This window comes from Toxorhynchites rutilus, chromosome 3 (assembly GCF_029784135.1).
Source record: "Toxorhynchites rutilus septentrionalis strain SRP chromosome 3, ASM2978413v1, whole genome shotgun sequence".
In the NCBI taxonomy this organism is placed as follows: Eukaryota; Metazoa; Arthropoda; class Insecta; order Diptera; family Culicidae; genus Toxorhynchites; species Toxorhynchites rutilus.
The window spans coordinates 182,373,290-182,391,354 of NC_073746.1; the positions used below are offsets into that span (position 1 = coordinate 182,373,290).

The following is an 18,065-nucleotide window of genomic DNA, read 5'->3' on the forward strand; positions in this document are numbered from 1 at the left end:
GGCGGCATCGAGGGCGTTCGAAATGGTTTTTTTCAAAACCACGATTACTAAGTTTTCTAAATTGGAACCATTCCATAAAACAAGGCGCTTTTCAGGGCCACTAAACCTTCCAAAAAAGAGTTTAGGAAATACAGTTCAATGCGTTCTAAAACAATATCCAAAATAATAATAAAACACAAATTGATTTTTTCATAATTTGTTTGCCAGGATATGATGAGTATGTGAATTTGGCAGTTGTTCTGAGCTTATTGATTTTCACCAATTCTTAAATTGCTTCTAGATTGAAAGTACAGTAATTTACACTTATCTCGACATTTAGCCAATTGGACGGACCTGTGATGCGACATATTTAGTTGGACATTTTTGTAAACATAGAGTTCGGGGTCCAAATTATGACCCCACATTGAAAGTCGACACTGTACCACTGTCATCGCAAATGTTCAATTACAGGTTAAAATTACCTCCAATCCGATACTGAGTGGTGGTAATGCGACGTGCCATTGAATGTAATTTACTGTAAAATATGTCACAAGCTGGATGGGAAGAAATTTTCCAACTGTGAAAGCTGTGGCGAGTGACAAATGCAATCGCTAAACAGAAAGGTTTAGCCGAACAAGATGGGGATATCGAGTGATAACAAAATAATACTCTCTTTAGATTGAAGATCCTGAAAAGGACCCATTTTAGCATGCATGTGAATCCAACGAGCGAATAAATCGTAATGAATGTATTTTTTTGCCATCGCTCCCTTTTAACGCTCATTCGTTCGTCTCTTTGGACTCGCCCCTCTGGCTGAGTCTGCCGATTTGTCTCTATCCTGTGAGTGTGTACCGCTAGAGTATAAAACACGCGGACCCCAAAAAAATATCTTATTTTCTTTCAAACCGTGTGGTTGTACGGCATCGGCATCGTGGACGTAACAAAGGAGGACAAGTTAAGGGAAAGGCAAAGTCTCACTCGAACCGTGCAGGTCTCCAGTTCCCTGTTGGTCGCATTCACTGATTGCTCCGCAAGGGTAACTAGGCCGAACGGATTGGTGCCGGAGCACCAGTATACCTAACAGGGATTATAGAGTTTCGGCCGTCGGAGTGCTCGAGTTGGCTTGCAAAGCTACTCACGACAATCAGAAAACCCGCATCAAGAACAGAGCAGCTTCGGTTCGGCGCTCATCAAGGCAACAATTAGTTTCAGTGAGTGGCAAAGTGTTTCTCCGGCACGTCGCATTAAATGTAATTTACTGAACAACATGTCACAAGCTGGATGGGAAGAAATTTTCCAACTGTGAAAGCTGTGGCGAGTGGCAAACGCAATAGCTAAACAGGAAGGTTTAACCGAACAAGATGGGAATATCGAGTGATAACAAAAACACAACACCAAAGGTTCTTTTCAGAACCATCAACATATTCATAAAGAGTAAACAGTAAACTAATCAATTTTTCAGGTAGCTAGGTAGGTATTCACGTAGGAGAAGAAAATAAAACAATATATTTAAAATATATATTTACCAAAAGCTGTCCCCTTTGTATAGTCCTACGTCACTCCGGTTATGTCCCCGACATTACCCACCCGTCTTTTTAACTTTGTGTTAACCAAATCGGCAAACGTTGGCATTAGGGGTGATCATTATTTCTTATATACCGTTGAACTTTTATTGGATTTTTTTGACGTAGGACTACGTCTAACCGGAAGATATAGGGGGTGAAATGGAAATCTAGGCACTGAACAAGTAGGAAAAAATGCAAGATCGCCAAACCCATTCCCATCAAAACCAAACCCAAACCCATCAATAGATCGCAATGGGTTTGGCATCAATTGATAGGAAATATATCTACGCATCTATCATAATGAATAACATTTCATTTTTCTTGAGATAAATAATTGAATAATTGTGAAATATCAAGCATTGTCAAAATGCACTATGCGCCCATTTTTGATTGGTCCATTTTGTGCTCCTCAAATCGTACCGACCAAAACGGGCAACCAGAGCAGCAGCGAAATAGAATGAAGCACCATTGGAAAGGAAAAAGAAAAAAATGAACGAAACATTGGTCGCTGTCTCACACATGCGTAATTCTCGAGCCAGCCAGTCAGCTTAAAAATCCCCACTCCGCTGCCGTAACGATCATTCTCATTCAAACCATACACCACATCGGTTCGCATCAAAACACTTCAACAAACCAACCCAAGGAAAAGGAGGAAAAGTGAAGGGAAAGGCAAAATCCCGCTCGAACCGTGTTGATCTGGAGTTCCTCGCAAGGGTAGCTAGGCCGAGCGCATTAGTACCAGTGCACCAGTCCACCTAGCCGGCGTTATATACTTTCGGCCGTCGAAGTGATCGAGTTGGCTGGTAAAGCTGCTCGCGACGATAAGAAAACCCGCATCCAGAACAGAACACATTCGGTTCGGTGGACATCAAGACAACAACAGGCAGTTGCAGCGAGTGGCAAACGCAATCGCAAAACGGCAGCTGGTAGCAGAAGAAAAAAGTTTGTTCTTTATACAATCTGCTTTGGTGGCAAATCCAGAATAAGGCGGCATCGAGGGCGTTCGAAATGGTTTTTTTTTCAAAACCACGAGTACTAAGTTTTCTAAAATTCCATAAAACACGGCGCTTATAAGGGCCATTAAATCTTTCAAAAAAGGGTTTACGAAATACAGTTCAATGCTTTCTAAAATAATATCCAAAATAATAATAAAACACAAATTGATTTTTTCATAATTTGTTTGCCAGTATATGATGAGTATGTGAATTTGGCAGTTGTTCTGAGCTTATTTATGGTTGGGAACTTTCCCGATTATTCAATATTCATTAATTTTTAAATTGCTTCTAGATTGAAAGTACAGTAATTTACATTTAGCTCGACATTCAGCTAATTGGACGGACCTGTAATGCGACATATTTAGTTGGACATTTTTGTAAACATAAAGTTCGAGGTCCAAATTATGACCCCACATCGAAAGTCGACACTGTACCACTGTCATCGCAAATGTTCAATTACAGGTTAAAATCGCCTCCAATGCGACACTGAGTGGTGTTTCGGCACGTCGCATTAAATGTAATTTACTGTACAACATGTCACAAGCTGGATGGGAAGAAATTTTCCAACTGTGAAAGCTGTGGCGAGTGGCAAACGCAATCGCTAAACAGGAAGGTTTAGCCGAACAAGATGGGGATATCGAGTGATAACAAAACAAAACAACTCTTTAGATTAAAGATAATTTTGTGATCCTGAAAAGGACCCTTTTTAGCCTGCATGTGAATCCAACGAGCGAACAAATCGTAATGAATGTATTTTTTTGCCATCGCTGCCTTTTAACGCTCTTTCGTTCGTCTCGTTGGACTCGCCCCTTTGGCTTAGTCTGCTGATTTGTCTCTATCCTGTGAGTGTGTACCGCTAGAGTACAAAAGGCGCGGATCCGCTGAAAAATGTATCATTCTCTTTCAAACCGTAAATCAGTGTGGTTGTGTGGCATCGTTTCACATCACATCGCATCAACGGATTGGTGCCGGAGCACCAGTATACCTAATAGCGGTTATAGAATTTCGGCCGCCGGAGTGCTCGAGTTGGCTTGCAAAGCTGCTCACAACAATAAAAAAACCCGCAAAACCGAACAGAACAGAGCACATTCGGTTCGGTGGCAACAACTAGTTTCAGCGAGTGGCAAACGCAATCGCAAAACGGAAGCAGGTAGAAGAAGGAAAAAGTTTGTTTATACAGACTGCTTTGGTGGCAAAAACAGCCACCGTAAAACACGGCACTTTTCAGGGCCATTAAACCGTTCAAAGAAGAGTTATTGAAAGTTTTTCACAATACCAATGCATTCTAAAGAGACATAATATGACATATAATATAAACTGATTTATTTTGTTTATCTTGTTCTTGAACTTATTGGTGGTTGGGATCTTTTAAATTGATCATTCAGTTTTCACAAACCCATGCATGGTTTCCGAATTAAAAATGGCTTCAAATTACAACACATTGTATGCAGGATGGCATTAACGAATTTTCTCGGTAGCAAGAACTGCTTTCTTTGGTTGATAACTAATGTTGAAAAATGAATGACGTTACATCTGCATTGTATAGAAAAATAACTAAGGAGCAACATGATGAGCTATGTATTTCCTTATTCTTCTTTCTTTGTTTTTAAGAGGCATTGAACTTTGCAGTTCATTCGCCTCTATGTATTTCCTGCTGCTCTGTTCTTATTTTAAAGGGCTTTAATCCGAAGGTCATTCGTCCATGTATTTACTGTTGGTTTTTCAGAACGCTTATAGCTCGTTTATTTCTCGACAGATCGTAGAGTTCGTCTCCAAAACCTCAGTTCATTTTTATTTACTTTGTTTGCGGAAACTACAAATCTTACAATTCATTCGTCTCCGAAACACGGAAACAGTTTAAGGTACGGTAATGTGCTCAATAGTGAAATATATGATAGTGAATGAGCTGATGACCACCTATGCATCCCCTATCACAGCCATCATTTTGATTGTACGATATGTGCATACGCCGAAAGATGCCCGGCGTTGAACATTTAATAAGTACAAAGCCTTCGGAAAAAAATCAAGAATTAACTACAAGACAGCGAGAAAAAAATGAGAAAGTTTGTAAAAAAAAAACGCAAAAACACAACACCAAAGATGCTTTGCAGAACCCCCAACATATTCATGAAGAGTAAACAGTAAACTAATCCATTTTTCAGGTAGATAGGTAGGTATTCACGTAGCAGAAGAAAATAAAACAATATATTTAAAATATATATTTAGCAAAAGCTGTCCCCTTTGTATAGTCCTACGTCACTCCGGTTATGTCCCCGACATTACCCACCCGTCTTTTTTTTTCATTTTATCATTTTATTTAACATAAAATAAATTGAATTTAATATTCGCATCATAACCTTATAAAATATATTTTTTTCACTTATTTATTTATTTTGATTATCATTATATTCTGTTCATATCGAACAGTTGACCGATTTTTTTTGATATGGCTGAGGGCGGGAAGGATCCCCCATCGACGCCATTGAATATTTCCGATACCGATCCTCCTCCTGAAGAGCAGGAAGATGAAGCAGAAATTGAGGAAGAAACTTCTGTATATGAAGTTGGAAGTTCCGAAGATGAGGACATTGAAGAAAAACAGGATTTTCGTCCAAAAGAATACCCTAGAGGCTCCAAAGGCCCATTCATTGTATACTTTAGACGAAAATCTAAACCTCTCAATGTCATTCGTATCTCGAAGGAACTTACTCAGAAGTTTTCCGAAGTTACTGAGATTACACGGATGGGGCCAGACAAACTACGAGTTGTCGTCTCAAGCAGGACCCAAGCGAACGAAATCACGCGCTGCGACCTCTTTGCAATTGAGTATCGCGTATACGTGCCCTGTTGCAACGTCGAAATAGACGGCGTAATAACCGAAAAGGGTTTGACTCGAAAAGAGATTATCGATGGTGTCGGTCGCTTCAAGAACTCTTCACTAAAAACTGTGAAGATTCTTGCATGCGATCGACTGAAATCTGTGTCACAAAAAAATGACAAAAGGATTCTCAATCGGACAAACTCTTTTCGTGTGACTTTTGAGGGTTCCGCCCTTCCAAACTACGTTGCAATAGGTGCACTTCGTTTACCTGTTCGGTTGTTTGTACCCCGGGTAATGAAATGCAACAAATGTATGCAACTCGGTCACACGGCCGCCTATTGTTGCAATAAAAAACGTTGCGCAGATTGTGGAGAGAGCCATGATGAGAATCTTTGCGCGAAAGAGCACAAGTGTCTTCATTGCGGCGGGACTCCTCATGATATTATTCAATGCCCGGTGTACAAACAACGAGGGGAAAAAATCAAGCGTTCCTTAAAGGAACGTTCCAAGCGGACTTATGCAGAAATGCTTAAGAGTTCCGTTCCAACGACTCAGGACAATCCCTACTCCATTCTGCAGAACGACGAGCCTGTTGCTGACGCTCCCAATGCAGGAAGTTCCGGTACATCGCAGGGTGCCGTCGGGAAAAGAAAAATTACTTCTTTTCCATCACTCCCCAGAAAGACGACCGAAACTTCCCAAGTGGGAATGAAAACTCGAATTGAACGTGCTAAGAATAGACCGAAGCAAGTACCTCCTGGTTTAAGCGGTTCTTCTACGCACCAGGGGTCCTCAGCACTGCCCGGAGCAGCACCCACCCCGTCTGTTCCATTTTCGCGGTCGAGGCAACAGCCACAATCTGGTTTGCTTGCGCTTTCTGACCTGGTGGACAACATTTTAAATGCTCTAAATATAAATGACCCTCTTAAAAGCATAGTATTATGTTTGCTTCTGATTGTGAGAACATTTTTGAAAGAAAAATGTGGTTTTTTAGCAGCGTTCATTTCCCTCGATGCCTGATTCAGTGCAAGAGGTCAAGGATTTCACCACTGTAATACAGTGGAATTGCAGAAGCATCATCCCTAAACTAGATCAATTTAAATTTTTGTTCATAGTTCTAACTGTGATGTATTTTCCCTCTGTGAAACATGGCTTTCTTCAGCCGACGAGCTGAATTTCCACGATTTCAACATTATTCGCCTCGATCGAAATGACTCGTTTGGTGGCGTACTATTGGGGATCAAAAAATGTCACTCCTTCTATAGAGTCACTCTCCCATCGATGACAGGCATTGAAGTTGTCGCTTGCCAGACACAAATCAATGGCAAAGACTTCTGTATTGCCTCGATATATATTTCTCCAAGAACCATGGTCGGTCGCCATCAGTTTTTTTGATATCATCGCGGCATTGCCGGAGCCGCGGCTAATCTTAGGTGACCTCAACTCCCATGGAACAGCATGGGGGTCACACTATGATGACAGCCGTGCCACGTTGATTTATGATCTGTGCGACAACTTCAACATGACAGTTTTAAATACAGGGGAAGCAACTAGGATAGCCAACCCTCCTGCACGGGCAAGTATGCTAGACATATCACTTTGCTCTTCTTCATTATCCCTGGATTGCACGTGGAAGGTAATCCAAGATCCCCACGGTAGTGATCACCTGCCAATAATTTTATCGATCGCCAATGAATCAGGTTCTCGTGAGTCAGTCGATATTGCGTATGACCTCACGAAAAATATTGACTGGAGAAAATTTGCAGAAATAATATCTGAAGCACTTGTTTCAATGCATGAACTTCCTCCACTCGAAGAATATAACTTTATATCGAGTTTGATTTACGAAAGCGCACTTCAAGCTCAAAAGAAACGTGTTCCTGCTACCACTTTCCGACGTCGTCCTCCATCACTTTGGTGGGACAAGGAGTGTTCAAAGGTCTACCTTGAAAAATCATCCGCTTTCAAAAAAATCAGGAAAACTGGATTAGTGGAATGGTTTCTAAAGTACCAAGCTCTAGAAGCCAAACTAAAAGGTTTGATTAAAGCAAAAAAGCGTGGATATTGGCGGAAGTTCGTCAATGGTTTGTCAAGGGAGACCGCTATGAGCACTCTTTGGAATACGGCTAGGAAAATGCGTGGCTGGAACCATACAAACGAAAGTGAGAAATACTCTGACCGTTGGATTTTTAACTTTGCAAGGAAGGTTTGCCCCGACACCGTTCCTGCACAAAACGTCGTACGCGACATTCCACTTCAAAGCGATTATGAGAATTTTTCGATGATGGAATTCTCAATTGCCTTCTCTCATGTAACAATTCAGCTCCGGGGTCAGACAAGATTAAATTCAACTTGTTGAAGAATCTTCCCGACTTGGCAAAACAGCGTTTGCTGAACTTGTTCAGCAAGTTTCTGGAGCTGAATATTGTCCCGCATGACTGGAGACAAGTGAGAGTGATAGCCATACGGAAACCCAACAAGCCGGCTTGCGATCACAACTCGTATAGGCCGATTGCAATGTTATCCTGTATTCGTAAATTGTTAGAGAAAATGATTCTACTTCGTTTGGACAAGTGGGTCGAAACGAACAATTTGCTGTCAAATACGCAGTTTGACTTCCGCTGAGGTAGAGGGACAAATGATTGTCTCGCGCTGCTATCTTCTGAAATCCAAATCGCATTTGCTCGCAAAGAACAAATGGCTTCCGTTTTTCTCGATATCAAATGGGCATTTGATTCAGTTTCCATGGAAATTCTCTCAGAGAAGCTTCATAATCGTGGACTTTCACCAATTCTTAACAATTTCCTGTACACTTTACTGTCAGAAAAGCACATGATTTTCTCTCATGGCAGCTCGAAATCTTCTCGTTACAGTTTTATGGGCCTACCACAAGGCTCCTGCCTAAGCCCCCTCTTGTACAGTTTTTACGTCAATGATATGGATGATTGTCTAACTAGAGACTGCACGCTGAGACAACTTGCAGACGATGGAGTTATTTCCATCACGGGTACTAATCCCGTCGTTCTGCAAAAGTCGTTGCAAGATACCCTGAACAATCTGTTCACGTGGGCCCTCAAGCTGGGTATCGAATTCTCTACGGAGAAAACTGAAATGGTGGTTTTTTCTAGGAAGCACGAACCCGCCCAATTCCAGCTTCACCTATCCGGCAAAACGATCCAACACTCTATGTTTTTCAAATACCAGGGTGTATATTTTGATTCTAAGTGTACTTGGGGGAGACACATTGCGTATTTGAAACAGAAATGCCAGCAAAGAATCAATTTTCTCTAAACAATTACCGGAACATGGTGGGGTGCCCATCCAGGAGACCTCATTCAGTTGTACAAAACAACGATATTATCAGTGTTAGAATATGGCAGTTTTTGCTTCCGATCAGCTGCCAGGATTCATATTCTCAAGCTGGAGAGGATACAATATCGTTGCTTGCGTATAGCCATGGGGTGTTTGCATTCGACACATACGATGAGTCTCGAAGTTTTGGCAGGAGTACCCCCGCTTACTCTTCGGTTCACAGAATTATCCTACAGATTTCTCATCCGTTGCAAGATCATGAATCCATTGGTGATTGATAACTTCGAAAATCTACTCCAACTGACTCCTCAGTCAAGTTTTATGTCTTTATACCATGAGTACCTTACCCATGAAGTGCACCCTTCACCGGGCATCTCCAACCAAGTTTGCTTCTCATACTTTTGCAATTCCTCTGTCAATTTTGATCTGTCCATGCGACAAAAGATCCATGGAATCCCAGATCATCTACGCTCCGATTATATTCCGGAGATATTTTCGGCAGAATATGGGAAAGTTAGATCTGATAAAATGTTCTTTACTGACGGTTCATGCATTAACGGGTCCACTGGCTTCGGCATCTTCAATGAAAATTCCAGTGCCTCTTTCAAACTCAAAGATCCTTGTTCCGTGTATGTCGCTGAACTGGGTGCGATATACTACGCTTTAGGGATCATTGAAACATTGCCCATCGACCACTATTTTATTTTTTCAGACAGTCTCAGCTCAATAGAGGCAATCCGCTCAATGAAAGTTGATAAACGCTCATCTTATTTCCTAACAAGAATAAGACATCTATTGAGTGTTTTGGCCGAAAAATTATTCAAGATTACCTTAGCATGGGTTCCCTCTCATTGCTCGATTCCGGGGAATGAGAAAGCGTACTCACTAGCTAAGGTGGGCGCTTCAGAAGGCACACTTTTTGAAAGGCAAATTGCTTATAACGAATTTTTTCACATTCCTCGTCAGGACACACTCGTTAGTTGGCAGCGCATGTGGAGTGGAGATGAGTTCGGTCGTTGGTTACACACGATTATCCCTAAGGTTTCGACGAAAGCTTGGTTTAAGGGATTGAATGTAGGTCGTGATTTCATTCGCGTGATATCTCGGCTTATGTCCAATCACTACAACCTGAACGCGCATCTCTATCGCATTGGGCTCGCAGCAAACAATCTTTGTGATTGTGGCGATGGCTACCACGACATCGAGCATATTGTCTGGTCGTGTATCCGGTTCCATGCTGCTCGCTCTCAGCTCTCTAGAGCACTGAGAGCAAAAGGCAGACAATCGGATATCCCCGTCCGGGATATCTTAGGTAGCCGTGATCCTGATCTTCTGCTTCATCTATACCTGTTCCTCAGAAACGCCGATGTCAACGTTTAATGATGTTTCCTTCGTTGTGTCCCTGTTTCGTATCCCTCCTATCTGATCTATAAACTTTTACTTAGTCGCGGCAATACATACACACACTCTTTACAGATACACGGGCCAAAGGTTGTGCAGTCCACTGATGATTCAACAAAAGCCAAAGGTTGTACCGCTCATGACAACTCTACACGAGCTGATGATTGCGCCGGCTAGTGACCATTCTATCCTGGATTCCTCGAGAAGACGCACCACGCTAGATATGGGGTACAGACTAGGGGTGCGTTGCTGATTAATGGTCAGCTGCATCCCAATAGGAAGTATCCCGTGTCGGGCACAGGTACAGATCATTGAAGACAGCAACATCACAATTACGAAAACACTTGTAATACTAACCTCTAGCCAACCGCGAGTAATCGGTTACATATTACTAACATAGTTATAAGGCAAACATTGTCGAAATATTGAACTCCCGGCCCGTCAGGTTGACGCCATATGAGCCTTAATAAAAATATATATTTTGGATAAAAAAAAACAATGAACGGTGGTCGTCGCCCAAGATCATTCGTGGCTCAGGAAGGAGTGAACACATATCAGCAAGTTGCTTGCGGCTAACCGCAGCTCTCGGGGGCCAATACAAGCTGATAATACAGAGGTCTTTGCCTTTTATGTTTGCATGACAAGCAACAACTTCGATACCTCCAATAGGTGGAAGATCAATTCGGACAAATGAGTGGCACTCCGTATCCCCAGTAGCACCCCTCCGTATCTGTCATCACGATCCAAGCGTATAATATTGAAATCGTGGAAAGTGATATCATCTCACGAAGAAAGCCAAGTTTCGAACAGAGCAAAAACATCACAACTGAAGTTATGAATTAAAATATGAAAATTCTATTATTTACCGAGTTAGAGCCATTTTAGTGATGCGGTATCTAGCCTGTTACTGCCATAACAATGAACTTCAAACGCGTTTTTCTCGAAACTAGTTTTTTCAAGCTGGCGTGCACGATATCTCAGGTTCTACTGAACCGATTAATGTCATATGGATACCGATTTAAATCATATGGATACCGATTTAAATCATATGGATACAATCTGCAGGCATTTCTCTATCGCATGAACCTCTAAAAAATAATATTTTTTAAATTTTACTATTTTTTAAAAAGCGGGAAGCGTAAGAAAAAACGTTTTAAACCGTATTTTGTTTTTCAAACGGCCGCCATTTTGCCAAAAAACATGTTTTTGACTTGTCCGATGTTCATGCGATAGCGACATCTTTACTGATTCAGAATCTAATCGATTTTTTGTTTCAGATAACCAGAAGGGCTGAAATCGTGTACGCCATGGCAAAACTTTTTTTGAACCCTCTCACTTCATCAGCTCTTAACTATTCTAGTTATGAATATTTTTTCTCCGTTCAAATTTTGTTTTATTGTTAAAAGATAGATGAACAAATAATGATATAATGGATAGTAAAAATTTTCTTTGTTTTATTTTTACGGAGCTCGAAAAAACGTCCGAAATTCGTGTCTCTACACCAGAATATTCCCTTAAGATATTATTTTGTCAAAAACAGCAAAAATTAGTCAATATATACATCAACCATTCATGAATTTAGTCTGAAGCCGTCACAAAATGCTAATGTGTTGTGTAATGATATTATGTTAATAGCTAGCATGTACTTGGTTCGCTCTGGCTGCAAAGAAACGAAGTTTTGCACGTCTAGCAGCAGTATAATTTTGTTTTTTTTTTCATTTTCCTAAAGTTCTGAATCAGAAATTGACTAAGATGTGTGCTTACAACACGAAAGTATTATATATGACATCCTTTTTGTAACACGTGAACAAAAAAATGATAGATTTGATCAGACACAGTCAATTTGTGGGATCCCAAACTTTTAATTGAAATATCTCAAAATAATGTTTTTGGCGTTTGGTGTCAATTCCACTGTAGAACAGTGATATCTCCGACCATGCCTAGATGTTAAAACCTGTGGATCCTTACAATCGAATGTTGCTTCTGTGAAAGCTTCCATCGGAAAAGCGTGGGATTTAATATTAGAGGACTTTGTTCTCAAAACAGGTAAACAGTTACGTATTCAGTTGGAGATGGCGCGTCATTACTTATACCAATGACATTTCTGTACGCTTTGTTTGGGTTCCATCATTTTTTAAAGATTGAGTTTGTTAATTCTGAATACGGTTTGGCGAGTTGTTATAAAGTTTTTTCTTACTGATCATGAAAATCGAAATTTCTGTGCTGAAACTAATAATGAGGGATCATTAAGATGGTGTATCCTTTCGGAAGATAGCGGCCAAGTACATCCAGAGCATTGATGTTATTCAGAAGCTTTGGAGGAAGTACCAAGGGCTTGGTACCGTTTGCGACCGAGTTGGACGTAGACACAAACGCTTGATAACGGACTGTGATAATGCCAGAATCGTCAGAGATGTGCGAAAAAACCCCAAGAGCTACAAGCAGAACTATAAAAGAAAACTTATCATTGAACATATCGGAACGAACAGTGCGATTGAGACTGCAACAACAAGGATCGTGCACTAGTTTGTGTCTCAGCAACCGTTAATCCGTAAGATCAAACGTTTGGAGTTCGCCAATAAAAACTTCCACTAGTCAATCCCGTTCTGAAAAAGGTGCTGTGGTCGGACGATAGCAAATTCTAGCTTTTCGAAACGAAACAACGACCCAGAGTATGGATTAGGCGAGGAGAGGAGCTGCTTGACAAGAACGTTCAGAAGACGGTGAAACACGGTGGAGGCAACATCATGGCCTGGGGGTGTTTTCCTTGGTCCGGTGTTGGAAACCTGGTTCAGATCGATAGTATAATGAATGCTGACAAGCAAGGATGGAAAACAAGGGAGCATGATGTGATTTACGATTAATCGCAAACTGCACAGATCGTAATCTGTGCAAACTGCGACTAACTATTAATCCTCACCCATCATAACCAAATGATTTTCTCTTGGTAACTCTGAGTTGACCAAAGCATTGCTAGACTGAAACTAGTTCGAATAATTGAGTTACTCTCCTTCCTCGTTTTGCTTTCAACTCCTAACAAGAATTTGCTCCATGGGAATGAGTGTCTCTATGACGTACGATTCTCGCTCTCTCATCCGGGCGTTCAATTTTCCTTTCCGAGCGCGTTTACTTCGATGAAACTGGGTAAAATAAAAAAAATGCGCTACAGCAGATAGGACGACTTTAATGTTTCATGTTTCACGGAGGATTTCTCAGATGGTGTTTAAATTAATCAAGAGACTACAAACAATAATCCCTCTCAAATCACTAATTTTATGAGTTAATGTAAATGCGTTATTGGCCAAGGCTTTTACGACATCGAACACGTGGTCTTGCGAGATATATTTTTCCGCCTGCCCAAATACAGACCACTTTTTTCGGGGCCGAGTAAACTGGTGTCTAGAAAAGACCTTGATTACCTTGAATTAATAAAAAAACATAAATTAGCGCAAATATGTCAACATGTGTTTTTTTGTTTAAGCACGTAAATATTTGCTCATAATTTTTTTGGATTGTGGCACTCTACATAATTTGTATGCAGATAGACTATCCACAGTTTGTGGGGGAATGGAATACTCATACAACTCAAATGGATAATGATTATCTGCTATCACAAAGCTGAATATTTTTTGACGTTTTGTTTTACTATTGATTCATTCAAAAAAAAAGCTTTATTTTTAAATGTTTTCTTATCCTGAGACTGGCTCACCATATTGCACTGCTACTAAAACCGTAGGCTAACTTCAAGGATATTTTTTATTCATTTTCGGCGAATAATCAATAGAGTGCCGTGTTATGAAACATCAGAATAATAGCAAAAACAATATTACGATCATAAGGTGTTGGACAGGTTATTCCAGACGACATTGGAATATATTCCATCTGATCATCTTTAGAAAGGTTAATGACCTTCAAAGGATAAATTTATCTTGGGCACATTGAATTGATGTTCATGACTTCCAGTCGGACGTTTATTCGCTCTGATAATAATTGTGTGGTCCTCACTAAGCATATATTCCAATGCCGTCAGTTCACTGAAATTATTCGCATACCGTTTGATGATAAGGTAAGATGTTGATAATCATTTGCTGCGATACCTATTGTTCCAACAGTATTCATTCGACAATATGAAGACTGAATACCTGAAATTAACCAGATTCTACCATGCAAATCTGCGGTCAAAGCAGTATGTACACTTGAGAGATGCAACAAGTTTGAAGGGATATAAAAAACATTAGTCGTTCGACAAATCTACTGCCACATATGTCGGAAGTCCACGATACATGAATATCATACGTCCATACTATTTCATTACATTTATTCGCAACGAAGAACGTAACCACACAGAATTGAATTAATCAAATATGTGATCCGTTTTATCTACAAAATAAAAAAGGGTCTGAAATTCAATCGAATTCGAAAGGTGTTTCGTGAAGTCACTAATTGAATTACTGTTGGAAAAATTATTTGGAGAGAAATGTGAATGTTCAGAATTATTGGAATCTAAAAACGATTTTGGGCGGGATGAGATTCGCCCAAATCTGCTGGTAATAAAATTAATCAATTGCATCCATTACCCGTCTGCTGTTTATCGGGCGGGAGACGACAGCAAAATAAAATCGACACGAGACTGAGTCAGCCACTCACTGCGGACAGTGCAATAGAGAATTAAAAATCCCTCGATGAGTGTCGTAAGATTTCAGTTGATCGTCTCTTGTTACACTTTCCGATCAAGAACTCATCATCCGCTCTATGGAATGGGATTAATCGTTTGTGGCTTGCACTCACGATAAAACCTGAGTAGTAGAAGTAATGCTTCGAGAGTGCAAGCAGTTGGGATTCCGCTCTCATATTTCTTTTTTGAGATCTTGGTAGCTCACCGTTCCAAGTATTCTCTCTGTGTACATATGAAGAATAAAAGAGCCTCGCCTGCTGGGGGTGATTTAAAAACATCCGACTAGAGGGATATACTTATTCATTGATCGTTGAATGTGATTTTTTACCATCCCTGCTGACAAGTGCATCGATATCTCTGCAATCTTTCAGCAAGACAACGATCTAAGATATATGGTACACAAAACGATGTCCTATCTTCGTCAATCTCGTGTGATGGGTTGGCCGCCTCAATCACCCGATCTGGACCCGATCGAAAATCTGTGGTCAATTCTTGATCAACAATTGGGTAAAGGCACGGTGCTCAACAAAACTCTGCTGTTTGAGGAACTTCCAACGACGTGGGAAAAAATTGATCAACATTACCTGCAAAACTTGGTTGAAGGCATGCCTCGTCGTCTGCAGGCAGTTATCTGTGCCAAACGAAATACTAGTGACTGTTTTTTAGATCGTAGCAGTGCGAATCCAATATCCCATTCATTATTGCCATTTATATTCCACCAAGCACAAAGCGATGTTAGTTGGCAGTTAGACGATCTTTTCAACAAAGTGGAAGGTCAAGTGGTTTGTATGGGAGACTTTAACGCCCATCATACAGCACGGGGTTCACAGTCATCAAACGCTTTTGGTCATTTGATAGCAGAGACAAGCTTAACCAGACAACTCGTGATCCTAAACAACGCTTCACCCATTAGTATCTATGACGCTTCATTAAATCGTAAAACGTAGTTCAATGACGTGCCGTTCATTTCGTTTTCACCGTGAAGTGTGAACGGGGATAAGGCCCATTATGTTTCAATCAACACTGTTTCGAGTGTTTCAAGTTCATGAAACATTCCACCAAAATTGATCGGTACCTTTCGTATTGACAACAACGGTACCTTTCGAGAACGCACGCGTACTGCTTGACTTTCATAGTTTGTTGTTGATCTTTTAATTCTATCGTAGGTCGAAGTTCTTGCAAAATATTTCGGTAATTTATCTTAGGAGTGCGAGGTTTCGATCCAGTTTTGTGTTTCTATTTTAGCGAAGCATTGGATTGCTAACATGCCCCTAAACATCGTTTCCTACAGCAAAAACCCTTTTCGATAATATTTTGTATATTTCAATACATATAGTTGATACACTGTGTTTCATGACCATAGAACCACTCGTTTTTTCTGAGTTTCCAGGGATATGTAAGAAGTCGGTTGAATTGAAGTATATAGTGAAGGGTATAATAACTATCTTCATTTATGAGACTACCCATTTGAACTTCATTGTTGTGTTCAGGCACGAAACATTCAAAAAACAATAATTCCATCGTTTGGGGACAATTTTTTCAAAAAGCCCTGGTTTAGATAGCTTACGATTGACACGAATGGACAGTCAGAAGTGCAAAGAAGTGTCATTTACTGCTGTTTTGCATAAAAAAAACACCGTGATAATTAGGTAATTTGATATCCATTTATAAAATCCGGAAAGTCATGGCATGGTTTAATAAATGGGGGTTGCCGATTCTGCACTGGTCAGCTTGTTTACCAGATCAAAATCCTATCAAAAGCTTATGAGGAGTGATCGTACAAATAATAGATGCAGCTTACAAGCAGTATGAGTGATTTTAAGAGCTTAAACGAGCAGTATCCTCTGCGTAGTATGAGATACACACTACAACATGGCGCAGCATGGTCGTAGCCACCCCGAATGGGTTATTTGAACTGATTGAGAACTAAAGATGACCTATGAATTAGAAACTTATCCGTAATTCATGTTAAATTGGCGTTAATTTTGTAGAGGAGCGAGAGTTTTTCCATCTGGTTCTATAGTTTTTTTTATTCCATTTATTTATTTTAGGCTCCTTAGTATTTTTAGCTGTAACAGAGCCGAATTTTAATCGTGTTCATGTCACATGGTTATTAACATATCTATAATTATAGCACATTACACAGTTGCCATTCGCCAGTATTCCTTCTATACCATTGCATATGGTACATTTTTACACAGTAGCCATTTAGGCGTAAGAGTATTTTTTCTGTTCTTCTATTATCCAGTTAGACCACCGGACAGCGGAGACAGTTGATATGATCATTGTTGAGTTATTTATAGAACAGCAGCCCGAAGTGTCTTGCAGAGCAGAGCAGTTGTATGGATGAATCGATCTTGTTTCGACCGTGGATCGATCTCCATCGCTGATGATTGTTGCGTGGACGTAGTTATTCTGTAATAACACAAAGATGGTCAATGAGGGCCCTGAGTTTTGAACTCACGATCGATCGCTTACTAAGCGAACGCGCAACCAATGTGGCTACGGAGACCCCCGGTTCTATAGTTATGAACTGGAATTTTAGTTTTATAATGTTTCGCGCCTGGACACAAAAATGAAGTTCAAATGACCAGTCTTATAAATGAAGATAGTTCTTATATCCTACACTATATCCTTCAATTCAAAAGATGTAATCTCTAAAAACTCAGAAGAAATGAGTGGTTCTTTAGATATGAAACGCAGTGTAGTACAGTTACTGGATAGACAGTTCTGGAGTGCATAAAGGAGAACTTTCAGAGAACAGTTGGGATCAAATTGGCGTTCAGCATAAAATTCGGCTGTAAAAAACCTGATGGAAGGTGAAGTATGAGAAACCCGTCAGTTCTCATTTGAATAGTGGGAAACCTAATCAAATAAATTTTCTGTAGTTTGCAATAATTGACTCCAAAAAGGTCCTATTTGAACCGATACATTGATGTCCCATATATTTTTGAGTTCCATGGAAATGCAGGCCACGCACAGTTCTTCTATATATCTCATATGAAATGCAACATTTTTGTTTGTTGATGTATCCATTCAACGGGAAATAGGCTTCTTCGCTGAACACAATGAAATGGTCTACGGGAAACGCAGTTTTCATAGAACGCAAAGAATTCAAAGTTATCCATGACGAAATGGCAATACAAATTGAACGTTTTGCACATTGACACATGTCACGAATCACGTTTAAAAATCGAACTTCCAAAACCACCCAGTATAGTAGATTATAATCCACAAAATGTAAATATTATCAACCAACTCCTGCCAATCTTCATTACGTTCATCAACTCTAATTAAAGATTAAAATATACAGACAT

General features: G+C 40.2%; 1 protein-coding gene across 5 annotated transcripts in view; it reads right to left on the reverse strand.

Moving 5' to 3' along the window:
- Nucleotides 1-18,065, reverse strand: part of LOC129775270 (semaphorin-1A) — a 481,842-nt gene that overhangs the window by 57,655 nt on the left and 406,122 nt on the right. The window lies entirely within an intron of this gene.